This window comes from Piliocolobus tephrosceles, chromosome 19 (assembly GCF_002776525.5).
Source record: "Piliocolobus tephrosceles isolate RC106 chromosome 19, ASM277652v3, whole genome shotgun sequence".
NCBI classification, from domain to species: domain Eukaryota; kingdom Metazoa; phylum Chordata; class Mammalia; order Primates; family Cercopithecidae; genus Piliocolobus; species Piliocolobus tephrosceles.
The window spans coordinates 24373878-24383941 of record NC_045452.1 but is presented as its reverse complement, the minus strand read 5'-3'; positions in this window follow the sequence as shown (position 1 = coordinate 24383941).

Here is a 10064-nt window from a genome sequence, read left to right as displayed (position 1 = left end):
AGTGGGCTGAGGGGAATCAGAGCAGGGAGGCCCGGCTGGGGGTGTCACTTCGACCGGTATAGTAGGAGTGGAGGTGCCAAGGGTGGCCAGGTTCAGGATCTTTTTTTTTTTTTTTTTGAGAAAGAGTCTTCCTCTGTTGCCAAGGCTGGAGTGCAGTGGCATGACCTTGGCTCACTGCAACCTCCGCCTCCCGGATTCGAGCCTCAGCCTCTCGAGCAGCTGGGATTATAGGGGCATGCCACCAAACCTGGCTAATTTTTTTGTATTTTTAGTAGAGACAGGCTTTCATCATGTTGGCCAGCCTGGTTTCAAACTCCTGACCTCAAGTGATCCACCTCAATTGATCCACCCTCAAAGTACTCAAAGTAGGGATTACAGGGGTGAACCACAGCGCCGGGCCCAGAATCCATTTTGAAGTGGAGCCAGCAGGATTTGCTGCTGGGTGTTGTGAGAGTGGGAGGAGTCAGGGATGACCCACAGGTGTTGGCCCGAGCACCTGGAGGAAGTGACTTGCCATGAGCTATGGGCATAGCCGGAGCTGGCTTTGCTGACTGTTTAATGCTCACCAGCCACTGACTTACTCTTCCTACAGATACATGGCGACTATCACACCGAGGGCCCACGGGCTTCGCTGGTCTGAGACCAAGTGCCCTTTCTCTTGAAGTGTTTGCATAATGTCTGCTTCAATGCACTGTAGCTGGTGTTCACTGTAGAGTTTCACTCTCAGGAGGAATCTTACTCCACGACTGTTGCTGCGCATGGCTACCCAAAGATATTAACTTGCTGTGTTACCAACTCCTTGGATTCCTTACGACTGTATGGCTTTGAACTTCATCTGAGGCTTCTACACTCTGTGGCTTTGACTTGGCCCTGCTCTGCTACCTTTGGTGATTCTCAGGAACTGGTACAATTCTTTTTTTTTTGAGATAGAGTCTTGCTCTGTCACCCAGGCTGGAGTGCAATGGCGCATGATCTTGGCTCAATGCAACCTCTGCTTCCCGGGTTCAAGCGAGTCTCATGCCTCAGCCTCCTGAGTAGCTGGGATTACAGGCGCCCGCCACCACGCCTGGCTAATTTTTGTATTTTTAGTAGAGATAGGGTTTCACCATGTTGGCCAGGCTGGTCTCGAACTCCTGACCTTGCGATCCACCCGCCACAGCCTCCCAAAGTGCTGGGATTACAGATGTGAGCCACTGCACTCGGCTGGTACAATTCTTTACCTCTCTCTTCATAACCCCCATTTTTGTTGAGACAGAGTCTTGCTCTTTTATCCAGGCTGGAGTGCAGTGGCTCAGTCTCAGCTCCCTGTGGCCTCTGCCTCCTGGTCTTAGATCAGCAAAGCCCATGAGCCCTTGGTATGATAGTTCCCGGGTTCAAACGAGTCTCCTGCCTCGTCCTCCCAAGTTGCTGGGATTACAGGCATGTGCCACTACGCCTGGCTAATTTTTTTTGTATTTTTTGTAGAGATGGGTTTTTGCCATGTTGGCTAGGCTGGCCTCAAACTCCTGCCCGCCTTGGTCTCCCAAAGTGCTGGGGTTACAGGCGTGAGCCACCATGTCTGGCCCATACCCCGTTTTATCACACAAGCATTCCCGTGCATGTGCGTCCACACGCACGCACGCACGTACACACTACTCTGCAGGTGACCTTGCCTACACACTAGGCAGGTCACCAGAGTCCTCTGTCCTCCAAAGTCTGGCTCCTGGCCCCACCAATCTGTTAATACACTCCTATTAATACCACCTGTCCTGGCAAATGCCGTCTCCAAACTTACAGCTGCAATAATGGTGGGGGCCAGATTCTTCCTAGACAGTCTCAGTTTCTAATATTCTGCAGCAGCTCTGTTCAACAGAAATACAATATAAGCCACAAATGCAATTAAAAATTTTCTAGGACTCTCATTTAAAAACATAAAAAGAAACAGGTGAAAGTAATTTTAATAATGTATGTATTTTATTTTACCCAACCTACCCAAAACATTTTTTTTTTTTTTGAGACAGAGTCTCTCTCAGCCACCCAGGCTGGAGTGCAGTAGCGCCATCTCCGCTCACTGCAACCACCGTCTCCCAGGTTCAAGTGATTCTCCCATCTCAGCCTCCTGAGTAGCTGTAATTACAGGCAACTGCCATCATGTCCGGCTAATTTTTGTATGTTAGTAGAGACGGGGTTTCGCCATGTTGGCCAGGTTATTGTTGAACTCCTGACCTCAGGTGATCCGACCACCTCAAAAACATTATCTTTGTTTTTCTTTTTTTTCAGACGGCATCTCACTCTGTTGCCAGTCTGGAATGCAGTGGCAGGATCTCAGCTCACTATAACCTCTGCCTCCTGGGTTCAAGTGATTCTCCTGCCTCAGCCTCCCAAGTAACTGGGACCACAGGTGCATGCCACCACAGCTAGCTAAGTTTTGTATTTTTAGGAGAGACGGGGTTTCACCATGTTGGCCAGGATAATCTCGTTCTCTTGACCTCGTGATCCACCCACGTTGGCCTCCCAAAGTGCTGGGATTACAGATGTGAGCCACTGCACCCAGCATAAAACATTATCTTTTAAACATGCAGTCAATATAAAAAGTATTGGAATGCTTTACATCCTTTTTTGCCCTTTCATGTCAAGTCTTTGAAATCTGGTATTTTACACTTACAGCACATCTCCGTTCAGACCAAACACATTTCACAGCTTAATGGCCACACGTGGCTAACTGCCACTGTTTTGCACAGTGCAGTTCCAGGTACTTAACTGTCCCCACAGTGGTCAGGCAGGATCAGCATCTGTCTCAGCTGGAAGCTTGTTTGTAATGCAGAATCCCAGACCCACTCCGTCAGAATCTGCCTTTTAACGAGATGCTCAAGTAATTTACACACACATTCCAATGTGAAACGCATGGGTGGATGGCCATTGTTTTGGTTTGTTCTGGAAAGTATACTTGCATTTTTCAGACTACATGCCTTAATTTTGACTCCGAAAGCATAATCAGTTCACCTATGATGGCATCTGTATTAGGGTCCTCCAGAGAAACAGAACCAATAGAATATATAGAGAGAGATACAGACAGAGATTTATTTATTTATTGAGACATGGTCCTGCTGTGTTGCCCAGGCTGGAGTGCACTGGGGCAATCATGGCTCACTCCAGCCTCGACCTCCCAGGCTCAGGCAATTCTACTGCCTCAGCCTCATGAGTAGCTGGGACCACAGTGTGTGCCACCATGCCCAGCTAATTTTAAAAAATTATTTGTGGAGACAGGGTTTTCCTATGTTACCCAGGCTGATCCAAACTCCTGGGCTCAAGCGATCCTCCTGCCTTGGCCTCTTGGGATTATAGGCATGAACCACTGGCCCGGCCACCTAAATGATACTCAAATAAAGTTTAAAGACAAGGCAAAGAACTCCCCAGAATATGCACCCTATGTTCCAAAAACAACTCCCAAAAGTTTGGTCAGTGGCATTGCCACTGACATCACTGCAAAGCCTCCTGGGACTACTTGGAAGGACCAGGCCTGTGCGGGTGTGCAGGCCGGCACCTCTTGGTAGGTGGCCCACGGCCTGTGGTGTCCACTGTTCTGCGAGCCTGGGAGAGTTGTGGTGCCCTCGGTCTTGAGCACAGATATACCTGTGTTTAGGGCCGCTTCGTCCTTCGACAAATGGTGATGAGATGCTCAGGGGAGGTGGGTTGGGGGCGGGCATGAGTCCCATCGCACCCCCAGGCCTTCGCCCAGCGTCCCACACATTGGGACTCCTACTGTGGCCAATGCCACTGCCACCACGACTGCCCATTAGCTTGAGTGTGTGGCGCCATCACCCCCATCTCTGATTTCCTTCAGCTGCTTCCGGCTGAAGAGCTTTCTTGGACTCCATGGGGAGGTCTCCGGAAAGGATTGCAAAAGCAACAGACCAGCTCTGTCCACTGAGATGGCAGCATGGGTGAGCACCAGGCCTGCCACGGCCAGAGCTTCAGGAGGACAACAGGTAGGACGGGCTGGGGCATTTCGGCTGTGTGGGAGAAAGAGACTTGCTGACACCAGGACTGGTGCCCATCTGGGACACTGGCTGCCAGCCAGGGAATGGGCACTGCTGAGATGTGAGTCTTCGTGTCAGCAATCAATTGCAAAGCGGTAGCATCCTACCTAAGTGCTGCTTCTAGAACACCTGGACCAACCTTGCTGTTGGTTATTTTTATTTATTTATTTATTTTTGTAGAGATGGGATCTTGCTGTGTTTCCCAGGCTGGTCTTGAACTCCTGGCCTCAAGCAATCCTCTCACCTTGGCCTCCCAAAGTGCCAGGATTACTGACATGAGTCACCACACCTGGGCTATTATTGTTGTTATTTTATTATTTTATTTTATTTTACTTTTTTGAGATGGAGTCTCACTCTGTCACCCAGGCTGGAGTGCAGTGGTGTGATCTCAGCTCACAACCACCTCCGCCTCCCAGGTTCAAGCGATCCTCCTGCCTCAGTAACTGCCTCAGTTACTCATCCCGAGTAACTGGCATCATAGGCATGCGCCACCACACCCAGCTAATTTTTGTATTTTTAGTAGAGACAGGGTTTCGCCATGTTGGCCAGGCTGGTCTCGAACTCCTGACCTCAGGTGATCTTCCCGCCTCGGCCTCCCAAAGTGGTGGAATTACGGGCATGAGCCACCACGCCTGGCCTGTTATTGCAGTTTTTTTAAGTGGTGGTTATCCACATAAAGTTTTTTTTTTTTTTTTTTTTTTGGAGATGGAGTCTCGCTCTGTTGTCCAGGCTGGAGTGCAGTGGCGTGATCTCGGCTCACTGCAAGCTCCGCCTTCCGGATTCATGCCATTCTCCTGCCTCAGCCTCCCAGTAGCTGGGACTACAGGCGCCCGCCACTATGCCCAGCTAATTTTTTGTATTTTTAGTAGAGACAGGGTTTCACAGTGTTAGCCAGGATGGTCTCCATCTCCTGACCTCGCGATCTGCCCGCCTCGGCCTCCCAGAGTACTGGGATTACAGGCGTGAGCCACCGTGCCCAGTCCATATGAAGTTTTAGAAGGAAGGTTGAAGGCATCTGTTTGAGCCTAAATAGATCATCCTGCTCCCCTACTGCTGTCCCTGTGGAGGGTTTGTGACTCTGCTTTCAACATAATTAATTCCTTTCCCGCTTTACAGCTTTTGAAAGGGCACAGTGGAGGCTGCTAGTATGTTCTTCTCCTAAAAGACACCTACAAACTCAGACGCAGACCAGAAACAGTGGGGAGTGAACTTTTATTTAAGGCTTGCTCAGTGGTTGGCATACCTCCTTTTCCTATTAAGGATGGCTCCTCATGTGCCTCCCTTAGGCAGCCAGTGCAAGTGCTGACTTTACAATCCCTGTGGCCAGCCAAGGTTGGACCCGGGGTGCTGGTTTCACAACAAGCCTAGGTGTCAGTAGAGGCACGTACATAGATAGCAGGATGGGCTTTTTCCTCTCTCTTTGCTCCTAGAAAACTCTGCCTCAGCTCCAAATAGGATATTACAAACTATGTTAATGGGTAAATAAAAGATAGGACAGCTGAGTGCGGTGGCTCACGCCTGTAATCCCAGCATTTTGGGAGGCTGAGGCAGGTGGATCACTTCAGGTCAGGAGCCTGGTTGCGACCAGCCTGGTCAACGTGGTGAAACGCTGTGTCTACTGAAAATACAAAAATTAGCTAGACATGGTGGTGGGCACCTGTAACCCCACCTACTTGCGAGGCTGAGGCAGGAGAATCGCTTGAACCTGGGAGGTGGAGATTGCAGTGAGTCGAGATCACGCCACTGTACTCCTGCCTGGGCGACAGAGCGAGACTCGGTCTCAAAAAAAATAAAAATAAAAATAAGGAAAGATGAACCACTGTCAACGTGACAAACGTTCTCTTTAATAGCGGTGCCGGCCAGACGCAGTGGTTCACAGCCGTCATCTAGTGCTTTGGGAGACTGAGGGGGAAGATCGCTTGAGCCCAGGAATTGTTTTTTTTTTTTTGAGACGGAGCCTCGCTCTTTCGCCCAGACTGGAGTGCAGTGGCTGGATCTCAGCTCACTGCAAGCTCCGCCTCCCGGGTTCACGCCATTCTCCTGCCTCAGCCTCCCAAGTAGCTGGGACTACAGGCGCCCGCTACCTCGCCCGGCTAGTTTTTTGTATTTGTTAGTAGAGACGGGGTTTCACCGTGTTAGCCAGGATGGTCTCGATCTCCCGACCTTGTGATCCGCCTGTCTCGGCCTCCCAAAGTGCTGGGATTACAGGCTTGAGCCACTGCGCCCGGCAAAGCCCAGGATTTTGAGGCTGCAGTGAGCCATGATTGCACCACTGTACTCCAGTCTGGGTGACAAAACCATACCCTATCTCTAAAAAAGAAAGAAAGAACAGGTAGATACCTATTCAGAGGGATGCCTATCGATGGCGCCTGCCCAGGAGGCCTGTGGCATGAGACCGAGTCTAAACAGAAAGGGAGAGTAATTTCATGGACTTTTATGAAGTGAGGCCCAAGGTTTGAACAGAATGCCCGGGTGAAAGGTTAGATCACAGACCCTGGTGTGAGTTGAACTCTTAACCTTGTGGAGCAATAATTGAAGGCCTCCAGATATGAAATGATTTGCTAGGTGTCTCCTGCCTGCAACCTGTACATGCTTCTTCTAGACCATGCCTATTGCAGTCTTGATTTTTTAAAAAGGTCTATTTTGGGGAAACAGTTTTAGGTTCACAGCATAATTGAGAGGAAGGTACATTTATATGATTTTTCAACCTTGGAGGAAGAGGAAATTTTTTTTTTTTTTTTTTTTGAGACGGAGTCTCGCTCTGTCGCCCAGGCTGGAGTGCAGTGGCGCGATCTTGGCTCACTGCAAGCTCCGCCTCCCGGGTTCCCGCCATTCTCCTGCCTCAGCCTCCCGAGTAGCTGGGACTACAGGTGCCAGCCACCTCGCCTGGCTAGTTTTTTGTATTTTTTAGTAGAGACGGGGTTTCACCGTGTTAGCCAGGATGGTCTCAAACTCCTGACCTCGTGATCCGCCCGTCTCGGCCTCCCAAAGTGCTGGGATTACAGGCTTGAGCCACCGCGCCCGGCCGGAAATTGTTTTTTTTTTTTTTTTAAGAGAGAGTCTCACTCTGTCACACAGGCTGGAGTGCACTGGTACAATCCCAGCTTACTGCAACCTCTGCCTCCCAGGCTCCAGTGATTCTCCTGCCTTAGCCTCCCAATTAGCTGGGACTGCAGGTGCACACCACCACACCTGGCTAATTTTTCTATTTTTAGTAGAGACAGGGCTTCACCATGTTGGCCACACTGGTCTCAAACTCCTAACCTCAAGTGATCCTCCTGCCTCAGCCCCTCAAAGTTCTGGGATTACAGGCGTGAGTGTGGCCTAATTTTTTTGTATTTTTAGTAGAGATGGGGTTTCACCATGTTGGCCAGGCTGGTCTCAAACTCCTGACCTCAAGTGATCCACCCACCTTGACCTCCCAAAGTGCTGGGATTACAGACATGAGCCACTATGCCAGGCCTCAAAGGTAATAATTTTATTTATTTATTTATTTACTTACTTACTTACTTTGGGACAGAGTCTCGCTATGTCACCCAGGCTGTAGCGCAGTGGCGTGATCTCAGCTCACTGCAACCTCCACCTCCCAGGTTCAAGCTGTTCTCCTGCCTCAGCCCCCAGAGTAGCTGGGATTACAGGTGCCCACCACAACACCCAGGTGATCTCTGCATTTTTAGTAGAGGTGGGGTTTCACCATGTTGACCAGAGTGATTTCAGACTCCTGACCTCAAGTAATCTGCCAGCTTTGGGCTCTCAAAGTGCTAGGATTACAGGCATGAACCACTGCACCTGGCTCTCAAAGGTAATAAGTTTTGTTTGTTTGTTTGTTTGTTTGTTTTGTTTTGTTTTGTTTTGTTTTGAGACGGAGTCTCGCTCTGTCGCCCAGGCTGGAGTGCAATGGCACCATCTCGGCTCACTGCAACCTCCACCTCCCAGGTTCAAGCGATTGTCCTGCCTCAGCTTCCCAAGTAGCTGGGATTACAGGCGCGTGCCACTACGCCTGGCTAAGTTTTGTATTTTTAGAAAAGACAGGGTTTCACCATGTTGGTCAGGCTGATCTTGAGTTCCTGACTTCGTGATCCACCCACCTCGGCTTCCCAAAGTGCTGGGATTACAGGTGTGAGCCACCACGCCCAGCCAAAGGTAATAATTTTAAATTATTACCAGTTGCCCCACATTTTCTGTAATTACAGTTATTAGGCACAAGGATTCTGGAAAATGTTTCTTTTGCATGTGAACATTAAAAAGAAATGAAAAACCACACATGCCTTGTATAGGTTGTCTACTGTGCATGACATCAGTGGGCTTAATGGTTTTCTCTGAAAGGTACTTAGCAAATATTTCACAACTCATAGTGGGAAGCTCAGCCTTGGGGAGGGTCCTGGTCTTAATTCAGGGCTGACTCCGCCCTGACAAACCTGCAGAACGCTGAATCACACAAGTTAGGTCCAGATTTAAACATTCTCAGAAAGTCGTAGCTGCAAAGGGGATTAGGAAGACATGATTACGGTGATTTTTCTGGAGTTAGGAACCTTATATTCTGGTTTTGGAAGGACACTTGACTTTTAAATAGTTTTCTTTACCATTGGTCATCTTTTCATAGATCTTACTATTTTAAAAGTTTAGTTAATGAAAGAAAAGCTTTTCTTTTTCTTTCTTCTTCTTCTTTTTTTTTTTATTTTGTGAGACAGAGTCTGGCTCCATCTCCCAGGCTAGAGTGCAATGGCGTGACCTCAGCTGACTGCAACCTTCACCTCCCGGGTTCAAGCGACTCTCCTGACAGCCTCCTGAGTAGTTGGGATTACAGATGCCCACTACCACGCCCGGCTAATGTTTGTATTTTCAGTAGAAACAGGATTTTGCCATACTGGCCAGGCTGGTCTCGAACTCCTGACCTCAGGTAATCCACCTCGGCCTCCCAAAGTGCTGGGATTACACGTGTGAGCAACTGTGCCCAGTCTGTCTTTCTTTTTTTTTTTTTTTTTCCTTTTTTTTGATATGGAGTTTCACTCTTGTTACCCATGCTGGTGTGCAATGGTGTGATCTCGGCTCACTGCAACCTCTGCCTTCCAGGTTTGAGCAATTCTCCTGCCTCAGCCTCCCAAGTAGCTGGGATTACAGGCATGTGCCACCACGCCCAGCTAATTTTGTATTTTTAGTAGAGATGGGGTTTCTCTATGTTGGTCAGGCTGGTCTCAAACTCCCGACCTCAGGTGATCCACCCACCTCAGCCTCCCAAGTGCTGGGATTACAGGTGTGAGCCACCGTGCCCGGCCACTTTTTTTTTTGAGACAGCATCTTGGTTTGTTGCCTAGGCTGAAGTGCAATGGTGTGATCATAGCTCACTGCTGCCTCTACCTCTTGAGCTCAAGTGATCCTCCTGCCTCAGCCTCCTGAGTAGCTGATTCTACAGGCACTGCACCACATTAGGCTAATTTTTCAAATTTTTAAAAATCAATAAAATGTTTTTACATAGAGACATAGTCTCACGATGTTTCCCAGGCTGTTCTTGAACCCCTGGGCTCAATCACTCCACCTGCCTTAGCCTCCCAAAGTGCTGGGATTACAGGTGTGAGTCATCGCGCCTGGCCCCAAATTTATCTTAAAAAAGCTTTTCTTTATAGTATGCAGTAGTTTAAAAGAACATTGTAAAAAGATTTTGAAGTTGTATTTTATTACAGTTTCTTTCTTTCTTTTTTTTTTTTATTTTTTTATTTTTTTGTGAGACGGAGTCTCGCTCTGTCGCCTGGGCTGAAGTGCAGTGGCCCGATCTCAGCTCACAGCAAGCTCCGCCTCCCGGGTTTACGCCATTCTCCTGCCTCAGCCTCCCGAGTAGCTGGGACTACAGGCGCCCGCCACCTCACCAGGCTAGTTTTTTGTATTTTTTAGTAGAGACGGGGTTTCACCGTGTTAGCCAGGATGGTCTCGATCTCCTGACCTCGTGATCCGCCCGTCTCGGCCTCCCAAAGTGCTGGGATTACAGGCATGAGCCACCGCGCCCGGCTAGTTTCTTTAATTCAGGCTTGTCACTGACTCAGTCTAGCT